Below are 12,051 nucleotides of genomic sequence, written 5' to 3'. Positions count from 1 at the left end.
AATTTTTAAAAATGATATTTATCATGCTTGTTCAATGTGTTTCAAAGTATGTATATATTTTCATTTAGAGGCATCTGCAACAGCAGCTATATAACCAATCTTTCAAATGCAAGCTAAATAATAATAATTTAAAAATAATCTTTTTAAATAAATAATACTGAATTTTAAAATGTTCTAATTCATTCCAAATTGAAATATGAACATATTTTTAAAACAACAAGTTATTGAATAAAGATTTTCATCAAAAAAAAGTGACATAGAAAGGAATAGAGCATTTAAATGTGGTGTTATTTTAAAATGACATCCTAATTTTTCAAGAGTTGGATGCTGCTGGACATAGCTTAAATCCAATAGAAGAGACTACATGTAGTTTAGGATTGAACTGTGGAGTCCTTGCTGTTCTTTGAATGTTTTGCTTCAAATACACATTCACACATAGTTGCTATGGAAATCAGCAGTTTACTCAAGATAACATCAGACAAGAAATGCAAACCAAAACAGAGTCTCTGAAAGAAGCTTGTCTGGGCGGTTTTGCTTTTAACAGAAGCGCACAGAAGAATAGTCAAAATCCAGTCCAAATTTCCAAGAGTCAGATCATGGTAGGTTAGCCAGATCAAAGGTCAGAATTTCACAAGCAAAATCCACAAGAACATCACACAATAGCTGGAGAGCAGCTGGTTGATTCCAATATTTTTTTTTTATTTATTTATTTATTTTTTAATTTGATTTATATGCCGCCCTTCTCCGAAGACTCAGGGCGGCTTACAATGTGCTCAGCAATAAAGGATCATTGGTCAGATCTGCCTCTTAAGCAGGCTGCAGCCAGCTGTCTTTAATCAGAAGATTTACTTCTGTGATTATAAGGAATCTCATAGAATGTCTCTGTCCCACTCTACTTGCAGGGTGTGTGGGCTTGGTGACCTTATCTGACTATTTCAGCTGCTCAGATTGGATTTAGGTTTTTTTGGTTTCAGGTAATTCTTGCTTTTGTGTCTCCTGAGGCTGACATTCCACAGTTTCTGATGGAGCAGCTTCTTCACACTCACAGTCAGTGTGGTTACGATGTTATCTAGTTAGGTAATGTAACGTCTTCAAGAAAACAACCAAGCTCAAAAAACACCAAGAACTCCATAATTTAAATCAGCTGATATGCCAACAGAAACAGGACATAATTTTTTTTGTGTTTATGGTTCAAAATTTCATACATTTGTACCTGCTTTCATAGAAGTTACTTACTAGATTTAGAATGATAGTATGGCATCATTTCTGTATTTTGGGACAGCACATTATCAGAATAACAGAAAGTAAGGGACCTTGGAGGTTTTTTAGTCCAACCCCCAAGCAAGCAGGAGACCATACATCATTCCAGACAACTGGCTTTTTAAAAGCCTTCAGTGATGGACCACCCTCAACTTCTGAAGACAATATTTATTTATTTATTATTTATTCAATTTATATCCCACCCTTCTCCAAGTGGACTCAGGGCGGTGCACAGCCAGAATTAAAACACATATCAATACAAAATTTAAAATTATTAAAAGAATTAAATAACTGTGGCCCAAAAATTTAAAACATTGAAAACCAAAACCCATTTGACAATTTAAAAAGTTAAAAAGACTAAAAAAAGGGGGGGGGTTTCCACGCCAGCCCTGCTTAATGGAAAAGAAAAGTTTTTAGGGCACGGCGAAAAACCCGGAGATCCGATATCCTTCGTATCTCCAGGGGCAAATCGTTCCAGAGGGCAGGAGCTGCCACAGAGAAGGCCCTCCCCCTGGGGGTTGCCAGCCGACATTGCCTGGCTGACGGCACCCTGAGGAGTCCCTCTCTGTGGGAGCGTACTGGTCGGTGGGAGGCTATCGGCGGCAGAAGGCGGTCCCGCAAATACCCAGGTCCCATGCCATGGAGCGCTTTGAAGGTGGTGACCAACATCTTGAAGCGCACCCGGAAGACCACTGGAAGCCAATGCAGCTCACGCAGGATATTAAATATTAATATTAAAGGATTAAAGATCACTACAGCTCTAAGCAGCATGCAGGCACTTTTTAGCACTGACACAAATTTATATACAAAAACATAGTTCAGATTATAATGTATATGAGTGGATCTAACAATTCGTAAGACTGAGGATAAAAACTGACTGATACCATGGTTTAATATATGAGCCGAAATTCTGTAAGAATCCCAACTAGATAATGAAGTGGTGCTGTGAACAGATCACAATGAGTCCTGAATTGTGTGACAAGGTACAATAAATCTTTTTTTTTCCTGCCCATGCTGTTTAATTTATGCAAGTAAATGGCTCATTTCACTGTAGAACTGCTGTTGTTCCTCTGATTAAATAAACAAACCTGGAGGGAACAAGTGGAAATAAGATAACCCTATTGCCTGGCACCTGTACTTGACATATTGTACTGAAGTTGATATAGGTCTACAGCTGAGCAGGCACTGGAGAGGAGAAAAACGTTGTGGGAATAAAATATTGCTTTTGTCTTTTTTTTCAGTAGTGGGGGCAGAGAAAAGACAAGCAAACTATAAGTCATATTTTCTTCTAACAAAAAGATCTACACAAAACCTGACATTGCACAGCAGTTTGAATTACAGGCTGAAATTATACTCATCTATAAATTATTCACTAACACTAAGCAATGGTGTGTGAAAACCACATTGAAAAGTTGGCAGAATGAATAAGATTTTTCTTAAATAAGTAGATGGCAGGGTTTTTGCTTTATTGCATCTTCATCTTTAAAGTGCAGGGATCTTTGATATACGTTGCTCAAAATACTGAAACCAGAAATTCATTTTTTAGATAAAGCTATCATTCTTAATGCAGCCATTACTTTCTGAAATGGATCTTCTCCATTTTAGAAGTTTATTTATAATTTTAGACTCTCTTGAACAGAAAGCACTGTGGTTCTATTCCTGGCAAATTCCCCGAAGGTAGTCATGAGAAATGTGGCAGTCAGTCTGTGGCTCTTTTGGGCCTGCTAGTATGACAAATTTAAGTGAAGTCATAATTAGACTATTACAATGGATTGCATAGAAGGCTGCATCTGAAAACTACTCAGAATGTTCAGCCTATAATTCATAGCCTTACTGGTAGTTGTTGTGTTGTACTAACCCATGAATTAATTCATGGTTTTCCAAGCTTTTGGCTTGCCTGGGCCACAATGAGTGAAGAGGAATTTTCTTGGGCTGAATATAAAATACATAGTTAGTGTATATAAATTAGAAGTTCCTTTATTTTTTATATTTTTATTATCTTGTGGCACTGCATGACACAGGCCGTAGGTTGGACACACCTGAATTAATTCAGAATTTTTGTTCTTGTTCATGATGATAATGAAAAAATTCCCTGTCTATCTGCATGCATAACTCAGTAACATCATATTTATTTCAGGAACTTTACCTTTGCCTAATTAGGTTGCAACAGCTGGTGGATCTTGACTGAAAAAGTTAAGCAGGGTTAGACATTGTTAATAGTAGAAAGCTGAAGGACAGACTCGAACAGTTTATATTTGCAGAGGCCCACTCTGTTATACAGAAGCTAGAGTCACCTTTGTTGTCTCTTGAAACTTCTCCAGAAAATGAATCCTCTAGAGGAAGATGCATGGAAATTAACAGTATTGGCTCTTCTGTCTTGCATTTAACATGTATTTTTGGGAGGTGAGTGTTCTTCCAGAACTTTGGACAACTTGCAGACAAGAAAAGAAAAAAGTTTCTCCTTTTTTTTTTTTTGTAACAGCCAGTTAACGCCATTTGTTTCCTAATATCTGCCATCCCGCCAAACCTCCTTCTAGCAGGACACTACCCAATCAGGTAATTAGCAAGGTAAGAAATAAAAAAAACCCAAACCCACTATTTTAGTAATAATGTTTTGAACCTATTCTTCACAGTTGACTTAATAGGATCCTCCCAGTGGTGGGATTCAGGCAAACCAGTTGTTAAATTACCCACCCACACCCACCCCTACTATCAAAGTGGATCCTAGGTGCTACGCTGTGCTACAATGGAGAAATGGGCAATGGAGCGGCTGGTGTGAGGGAAACAGGCCACTTTTCCTCATTCTTCTCCCTGCTCCTCCTCCTTCCCTCATGCCAGCCGCTCCACTATCCATTTTTCCATTGCAGCACAGCGCAGTACCCAGGATCCACTTTGATAGCGAGGAGGGGTAATAATTTGCCTGGCCAAACTAACCCTGCAATCTCCCCTACATTGGGCCCAGTTTTGCTGCCAACTTAATTCCTCCCCCCCCTCTTACTTTTGCTCGTAGGCTGACCAACACCCCCTGCACGCAACTCCATGGGGAAGGGGAAATCCCTCTCTCCACTTCCCAATTCTTCACCTTCCCGCATGAGCTCTCAGGAGCATCAACTCCTTGTCTCTATGGTAACCCTCCCTCCTCATTCCTTGGATACCTCAGCTCTTAAAGGAGCAGTCCAGAAAGCTGAAACAGCGGTGAAACCAATGTGCAAACAAGCCTGGGAAACAGCCTTTTGGCAAAGGGTGGAAATTTAACAACCGGTTCGCCCAGGGCCAGGTTGCCTGTTGTGGAAGACTTGTCCCACATGTGCGGCAGAACTGGAGAACGGGGATAGGCCATGCCTCCCATGACAGTCAACCTGACTCTGGGTGAACCAGTTGTTCAATTATTTGAATCCTACCACTGGATTCTCCCCTACATAGTAGTGCTTAAATGTTTGTGAATCTGGGACTTCTGGTCTGGAGCCGCGGCGCCACAGTCGGGGAATTAGCGGGCTCTAACGAGCCCGCGGAAACCCCGACTGACGAACCGCTGTCCGATCGGTCTTCGGACCGACCCCCATCCTGCAGGGATGGGGGGTGAAGAGGAGCGCCTCGGTGGGCCAAGAGGAGCAGGCAAGCTCCTCAGAGGCCAGAGGGAATCCTCAAAGTCGGCGGCGGGGGTAGGCAGCCATGGCGGCTGCCACGAAGCCGCGGCAGATCGGGACACAAGATCGGGCAGGAGGAAGAAGAAAGGGCAAGAGTTTCAAAGCCGGGTGAGTGACACCAACCCAGGCAATAAAGATTACTTGGAATATTTTTTTAAAAAATAAGACCCCAGCCTTAAACAGCGGCTGTAGATCCGTGGGGCTTGAAGTTTTAAAAGAAAGGAGAAAAAAAATGGAGCCCCGAGACAAACTTTGCAGTAATTAAATTGGCTTAGAAAAACTTGTTCTTAATAATTTGGAAAATTGGACTTTTTATTTCTATTTTTTGGAGTGGTTTGAAGAAATAATTTCTTGGGAATTTAAACCAGTGAAATTTAATGAAGTTAATGAAGATTGACAGATGGGTGGTTACAAAGTTGCCATGAAGTCTGCGGTGACTAAACAGGAAAGTGGATTGAAGAGATTTTATTTTCTGCTTGGAAAAGGAATATCCCAATTGGCTTTCTATTTTGGATTATTATGACTACTTTGGAATTAATTTTGGACTAATGGATTTTGGAAATTTCTATCCTGTTTTGGGTGATTTTAAGAAGAAAGAACCAGGACTTTTTCTATAATGGAAACTTACAGACTTAGCAAAAAGAAGGTGTGGTACATGAACAAAGACAGGAAGTGAAGACATCATGTTTGAAGCAGACATTTATAAGAGCACTAAAGTGATATACAGAACTTTTAATTTGAATAGATGAACTTTGAAGTGGAACACATGGACAGACAGGAAAAAGAAGAAATAAAATAGATTTAAATTAAATGTAACTAAATTGTATGTAATGTTTTAAAGCCTAAAGAGTTCTTTTCTTTTCTTTTCTTTTTTTTTGGATTAACAATAAAGGGAAAAATAATAAATGGCAATTGAAATAGGGATTTATGTACTAAATGGTTAAAAATTACAATGAGAAGTGTATACTAATGTGAGATAACTTTAAGAAAATTTATTATTTGTTGTAACATGTCTTAACTATATTTTGCAAACAAAGCTAGACTGTTGACTATGATTGATTAATATATTATTGAATGAAACTATGAAATACACAGATGATAGAGATAAATTGTGATTTAATTTAACAAATATGGGAAATGATGATTATTATGAAACATAATGAGAATTAACTTTGATGAATATGCTGAGACAAGATTAAATAGATAATTATGATGCAAGGGAAAAACAAAATAATGAGGTGAAGGATACTAACTAGATAAGAGTTAGAGACTCGGAGGAAATAAGTGGGAAAATAATTAAAATGCTGGAAATCAGCCAAACAATGGCAGGAGAGTTGAAGGAGACTATGCTGGAAATCAGCCAACATAAAATGCTGGAAATCAGCCAACAAAATGCTGAAATCAGCCAAACAATAGGAGGAGAGTTGGAGAAAAATATGCTGGAAATCAGCCAAACAATGGAAGGAGTTCTGGAGGAGATTATGCTAAGAAATTAGCCAAATAAAATATGCTGGAAGTCAGCCAAATAATAGGAGGAGAGTTGGAGAAAAATATGCTGGAAATCAGCCAAACAATGGAAGGAGTTCTGGAGGAGATTATGCTAGAAATTAGCCAAATAAAATACGCTGAAGTCAGCCAAACATTGGAGGGAGTATGGGAGAAGATTATGCTAGAAACTAGGTATCTTAAAAGAGTTGATAATTTGGAGAAGGAATAAGTAATATGTTTTTGTGATAAAACTGTGTAATATGTGGGATATTAGATTGGAAAGTCTAAGACATTTTGATTTGATAAAAAGGGTCAAGTAACTAAGATGTTGATAAAATTGTGTTTTATAAATCTTAACAAAATGGAGATATATTGAAACTGAATTTGATAATTTTGGTGATAACATTGTAAGGTATATATCTAAAACAAGAGACTAGAATATTGTTAATAATTATTTGGATAATTGATGAGATATAGATACAGAGATAAGGAGTTAAAATTTAATTTGAAGTTAAAATTGTAGTGATATATTAGATTTGTTTAGATGAATGTGTTAGAATTTTATGTTTAGATTGGTTTTTCTTTTTTTTTCTTTTTTTTTCTTTTTTCTTTTCTTTCCTTTCTCTGTTTTAAATTTTAAATTGTTTTAAATTTTTAAAAAAAAGATGTTATGGAAAAGGGGAATAGAGCGTATCAAAGAATGTAAGCATGTTAACCATCTATGACCGGATTGAAACTCTATTCTTGAAAGTTATATTTTATGTTTATGTTTGAGAAAAAATAAAAAAAAACATTTACAAAAAAAAATGTTTGTGAATCTTTTTGAATTTTCAATATTTCTGCATAAATATGACCCAAATCCTGATCTATTCTCCACACAAAGCCTAAAGGTAGATAACGAGAACCCAAGTAAAAGAGTCAAAACCTTTATATTTGTTCATTTATTTTCCTGAAGAAAATGATCTAAAGCTGCATATTTCTCTATGACAAAATTATGTGAAATACATACATTAATATTGCCCAAATATTATCTTTTTTGTGCAGACATTTATGCAATCATTGTATATATATATATTTAGGAGAAAAATCTTTATAGGCACATATGTATCCGCTTTAACTAAAGACCCACAATCCTGAATGGTGCTATCTTCGTAATGCTAGAAGGGAAATATTTTATAAGCAATAAAAAAATACAGAGTTTAGTCTATTCATATTCTTTGTGAAGAGGCATGTTAAAGACCCATTTCCCAAAATTTAGTTCCTGAATTAATTCTCCTCTGATGTGCTGTTAGTTGGCAAGAAACTGTTTGGCCTTAAGAATTCAAATATTATATTTTTTTTCCTCTGTGATATATTGAGAGATTAAGTAGGGGAATTGGCACAAGGGGGGGGAAAACCCACTTTTTTCTCTTCCTGATTCAAATTTGCTCTGAGACATCTGTGATCACCACAGAGTCTTCATATAACAACTGCCAGAAGAACTGCTAACTCTCTCAAGGCTACAAAGTCCTATTAATATTTTAACATTTTAATATTTAATAATATTTTAACAAGCACAATGCTACCAGGAGAAATCCACAAGTAGCTACAGCAGTAAAGAACAGGTGAGAAGAATTGAGGGCAGCCATTGAGGATAAAAACTTCCCTATGAATAGGTTGATTTACCAACCTAAATAGATTTCCTGAAAAATAGACATACTGAGATACAATTCCACTTCAAAAATTGTACTCTTGCATTTTGACTGGAACATGTCCAAAAGAGAGAAAACATGAATGTGATAGCATATAGTAATGTCCAGGGGGGAAATCTAATTTTTTTTGCTACCGGTTCTGTGGGCGGAACTTAATTAGTGGGCGGGGCTTGGTGGTAAGGTGACTGGGAGGGCGTGGCTTGTTGGTCAGGTGGGCGTAGCCAAGTCAATGTCACTTCTTTGCCCTTTTTAAACTACAAAACACAACACAACACAACTGGCTCACCCACAATATAAAAGCTGTGCTAGACCCAAAATGGCTCCTGCAACAAGCAGGAACCTCACACAGCCACAAAAAGCCCAAAAAACCAACTTTCACACTTTACACACACACAACACAACACAACACAACTGGCTCACCCACAATGTAAAAGCAGCTGTGCTAGACCCAAAATGGCCCCTGAAACAAGCAGGAACCTCACACAGCCACAAAAAGCCCAAAAAAACAATTTTCACACTTTACACACACACAACACAACACAACACAACACAACACAACTGGCTCATCCACAATGTAAAAGCAGCTGTGCTAGACCCAAAATGGCACCTGCAACAAGCAGGAACCTCACACAGCCACAAAAAGCCCAAAAAACCCACTTTCACACTTTACACACACAAAATTCCACATACAGCTTTGTGAGATTTTGTGTATTTGTGTAGTTAGAGTGAAACACTACAGAAACACACTAAATCTCAGAGAGCTGCACAAATATTATTTTATTTTAATTTATTTTTATATAAAAGCAGCTAAATTTAAAACTTCCTAAACTTTAAATGGCTAGATCTAAAAAAAGAACTACTAAAAAAACCCCAATTAACTATTTTTTTAAAGCTCCCAAAGGGGAAAAAAACTTATCCAATAGAACAGGGGTCTCCAACCTTGGCAACTTTAAGACTTGTAGACTTCAATTCGCAGAATTCCTCAGCCAGCTTTGCTTTGCTGGCGGAGGAATTCTGGGATTTGAAGTCCACAACTCCCTGCCTGCTTGATTGCAGGCAGAGAGATTCAGTTGCTTGCTGATGCAATGGATTGCAGGGATTACAGCAAGGTGTTGCGACCAGCAGCTAAGGTAAGCAATCGTCAGAGCCATTTAAAAGGAAAAAAGTTTTTTTCTTTTACATGGCTCTGGCGATCCAAGCTGAGTTGCTGATTAGCAGGCAACTCAGCTGGGATCATCAGAGCTTGCCTCGTCAGAGCCATTTTAAAGAAAATAAAGGCTCTGATGATCGCGCGGCTCAGCTGGGCATGGGGGGCGGGGGCAGGGATTTTTGCTACCGGTTCTCTGAACTGCCCGCCGCCATCGCTACCTACTCTCCTGAGCCGGTCCGAACCGGGAGCATTTCCCCCCTGCTATTGTCCAAGTTTGAACCTGTACCATGGTAATAAGAGTGGTCATATTTTGTGCCATATAGTGGAGAATTTTATCTAAATCCTTCCATTCTTCCACCATTCAATCGGAATTGAAGAACCTTCTTGGATGAGAAGCAAAATGTCTTCAAGGAAAAACAAAGAAAGCTCAGTTGCCTTTCGCACCTTTGGGACAACCATGACTTGGATGACTGAGAATCTCCATAAATATCTGTCTGTGTCTGTGTGTCTGCATGTACAATATAGAAACACACTCGTACAATCTTATATGAATATGAGAGGCAGTATGGTGTGATGATTAGGTACTGGAGTAGAATCAGTAGTGGGTTTCAATTTTGGCCGCTACCGGTTCGCTCGTGGGTGTGCACACGATGCTTCTGCACATGCACAGAGACATCTAGGTGGGTGGATGGAGCCTCCCACCACCACTACCAGTTCGCCAGATCCGTGGCGAACTGGTAGCAACCCACCATGAGTAGAATGTAGGTGACCCAAGATTTTTTAGGCACAGAAGCCACCTAAGTGACTTTGTGTTCATCATTTTCTCTAACTTTTAGACTGGGAAGCTGCAGTTCTAGGTGACTGGAAAGCTTCAAAACATCCATCCACCAATTTGCACTGGACCAGCACTGTAAATTACAGTCCAGAACCTTTAACCTTCAATAAAGATTGATGTGGGTTAATCACCACATATGCATGTGTATACTTCATTATATACTATACACAGACCAGAGATGTAGAAGAGGTCTCTTGGTATCTGAAGGCTCTCAGAGACCAGTTGGGACAACACAAGCTTAAATTTAATCCCAACAAGATGAAGGTAATCCTTGTATGTAAACAGTTGGTTTTATTCCAGATCTAAAAGTAGTTTGGAACAGGATTGCACTCCCCTCAAAAAGCAGGTCTACAATTTTGTGTTCGCCTAGACTTGGGTCTTACTTGAGCAGCAACTGCAGGCACTACTCTGGAAGCCTTTGCCCAGCTTCAGTTACTATGCCAGTAATCGCCTTTCTGGGACCTAAGAGTCCTTACAATATAAAATGATAGTACTATAATCTACTGAATCTTTGACTGTCTTTGAAACTGCTGTTAATTCATAATACAGCTGGTAGGTGAGTCACCTTAGCAAGCAACTGTACTATGGTGCTGTATTCATTGCCAACAGATTTCCAAATCCAATTCCATGTGCCTATATATTCCTTGAAAACCCTTCAGTTCAGGGTTTCCTATTATTTTTTTATTTTTTTTAAATTTGATTTATATGCCGCCCTTCTCCGGAGACTCAGGGCGGCTTACAATGCATTAAGCAATAGCCTTCATACTTTTGTATATTTTATACAAAGTCAGTTTATTGCCCCCATAATCTGGGTCCTCATTTTACCTGCCTTAGAAAGGATGGAAGGCTGAGTCAACTTTGAGCCTGGTGAGATTTGAACTTGCAGTAATTGCAGGCAGCAGATGTGAGTGGATGTTAATAACAATGCTTTAGTCTGCTGAGCCACCAGAGCTCCTCATTATTCAGAGCCATTATTCCTCCCCTTGTGAAAGTCTGCCTATGTGGGTACTGGGGGGGTGGGGTGATGTGGGATACTGTAGGTCCCTACCCTATGAGAAAATTATGGGAGTCTAAAGGTGGACCTTCTTAGTGATGCCCCAAATATCTAATATTGTTGGTAGGAATTTGGCCTATGACCACAGAGATTCAGGTCAAAGTCCATCTTCAGGCACAGATTTTCAAATTTGAAACAGGAGGTAGCGCTATGGAGGCCAGCTTGAGTGATAGGAATAAATCAAATAAATAAACATGGAACAACTTATTTGCAGAGGTTTGTTTGACACACACCCCAAACACACAGAGATCAATGTGTGGGCATTGGGGTCCTTTTGCTTGCCTTTCTTTTTTGCTTTTGATTTCAATTATGGCTTATATGTTTTATGCTAATTGGATGGTGGTTTTTATGAGGAAGATTTAAGGGATGGATATTCTTCTCACGCTTGAAGAGCTTCTGAATTTCCACTGCTTTGTGCTGTTATTCTACATGGCCAATATGAAAAAATAAATATTCTTCCAATACAAGTTATTATTGGGGCAGTAACTACTTTTGACAAGCTCTTTGAAGTGGCTGATAGCAGTGAAATACTTCATATAAGCATCAAACATGACTGACAAATACATCTTCCTTGATGCCCTCATAAATTCTAAAGCAAACAACCCAGGTATATTTAACGCCAGCAGAGGGCTCTAACTGCTTCATGAAAATTTATACATGAAAATAATCAGAATAAGAAGGACTCAACTGCACTTTAACAGAACAGCACATAATTCTAAGCAGTATTAGCCAGGAGTGGTACTCACTCAGTTTAAATTAATATAAATTAGGGAGCTCCCTCCACCATGCGAAGAAATTCTAAATCAAGAATGGATTGCTTAGTAAATATTTGGCTATTACTACTTCAGTACTTTCAGATTACTCTCAAGTCCCTTCCTCAGATTTTAATAGAAAATACAATGGATGTATGTTAGATAAAACAATGA

The 12,051-nt window shown here is 38.4% G+C and overlaps 1 protein-coding gene and 1 long non-coding RNA gene across 2 annotated transcripts in view; both read right to left on the bottom strand.

Moving 5' to 3' along the window:
- The window catches only part of NALF1 (NALCN channel auxiliary factor 1), a 428,526-nt gene that overhangs the window by 205,732 nt on the left and 210,743 nt on the right, over window positions 1-12,051 (bottom strand). The window lies entirely within an intron of this gene.
- LOC117666119 (uncharacterized) lies at window positions 3,237-5,718 on the bottom strand. Its single transcript, XR_004591632.3, has 2 exons — window positions 4,259-5,718; window positions 3,237-3,691 (listed from the first exon to the last, which is right to left on the bottom strand). It is a non-coding gene; the product is annotated as an uncharacterized LOC117666119 (long non-coding RNA).

This window comes from Pantherophis guttatus, chromosome 5, assembly GCF_059756535.1.
Source record: "Pantherophis guttatus breed Tessera chromosome 5, ASM5975653v1, whole genome shotgun sequence".
Lineage (NCBI taxonomy): Eukaryota > Metazoa > Chordata > Lepidosauria > Squamata > Colubridae > Pantherophis > Pantherophis guttatus.
Note: the sequence above shows the minus strand (reverse complement) of the source record. Positions and strands in the feature narration are given on the sequence as shown.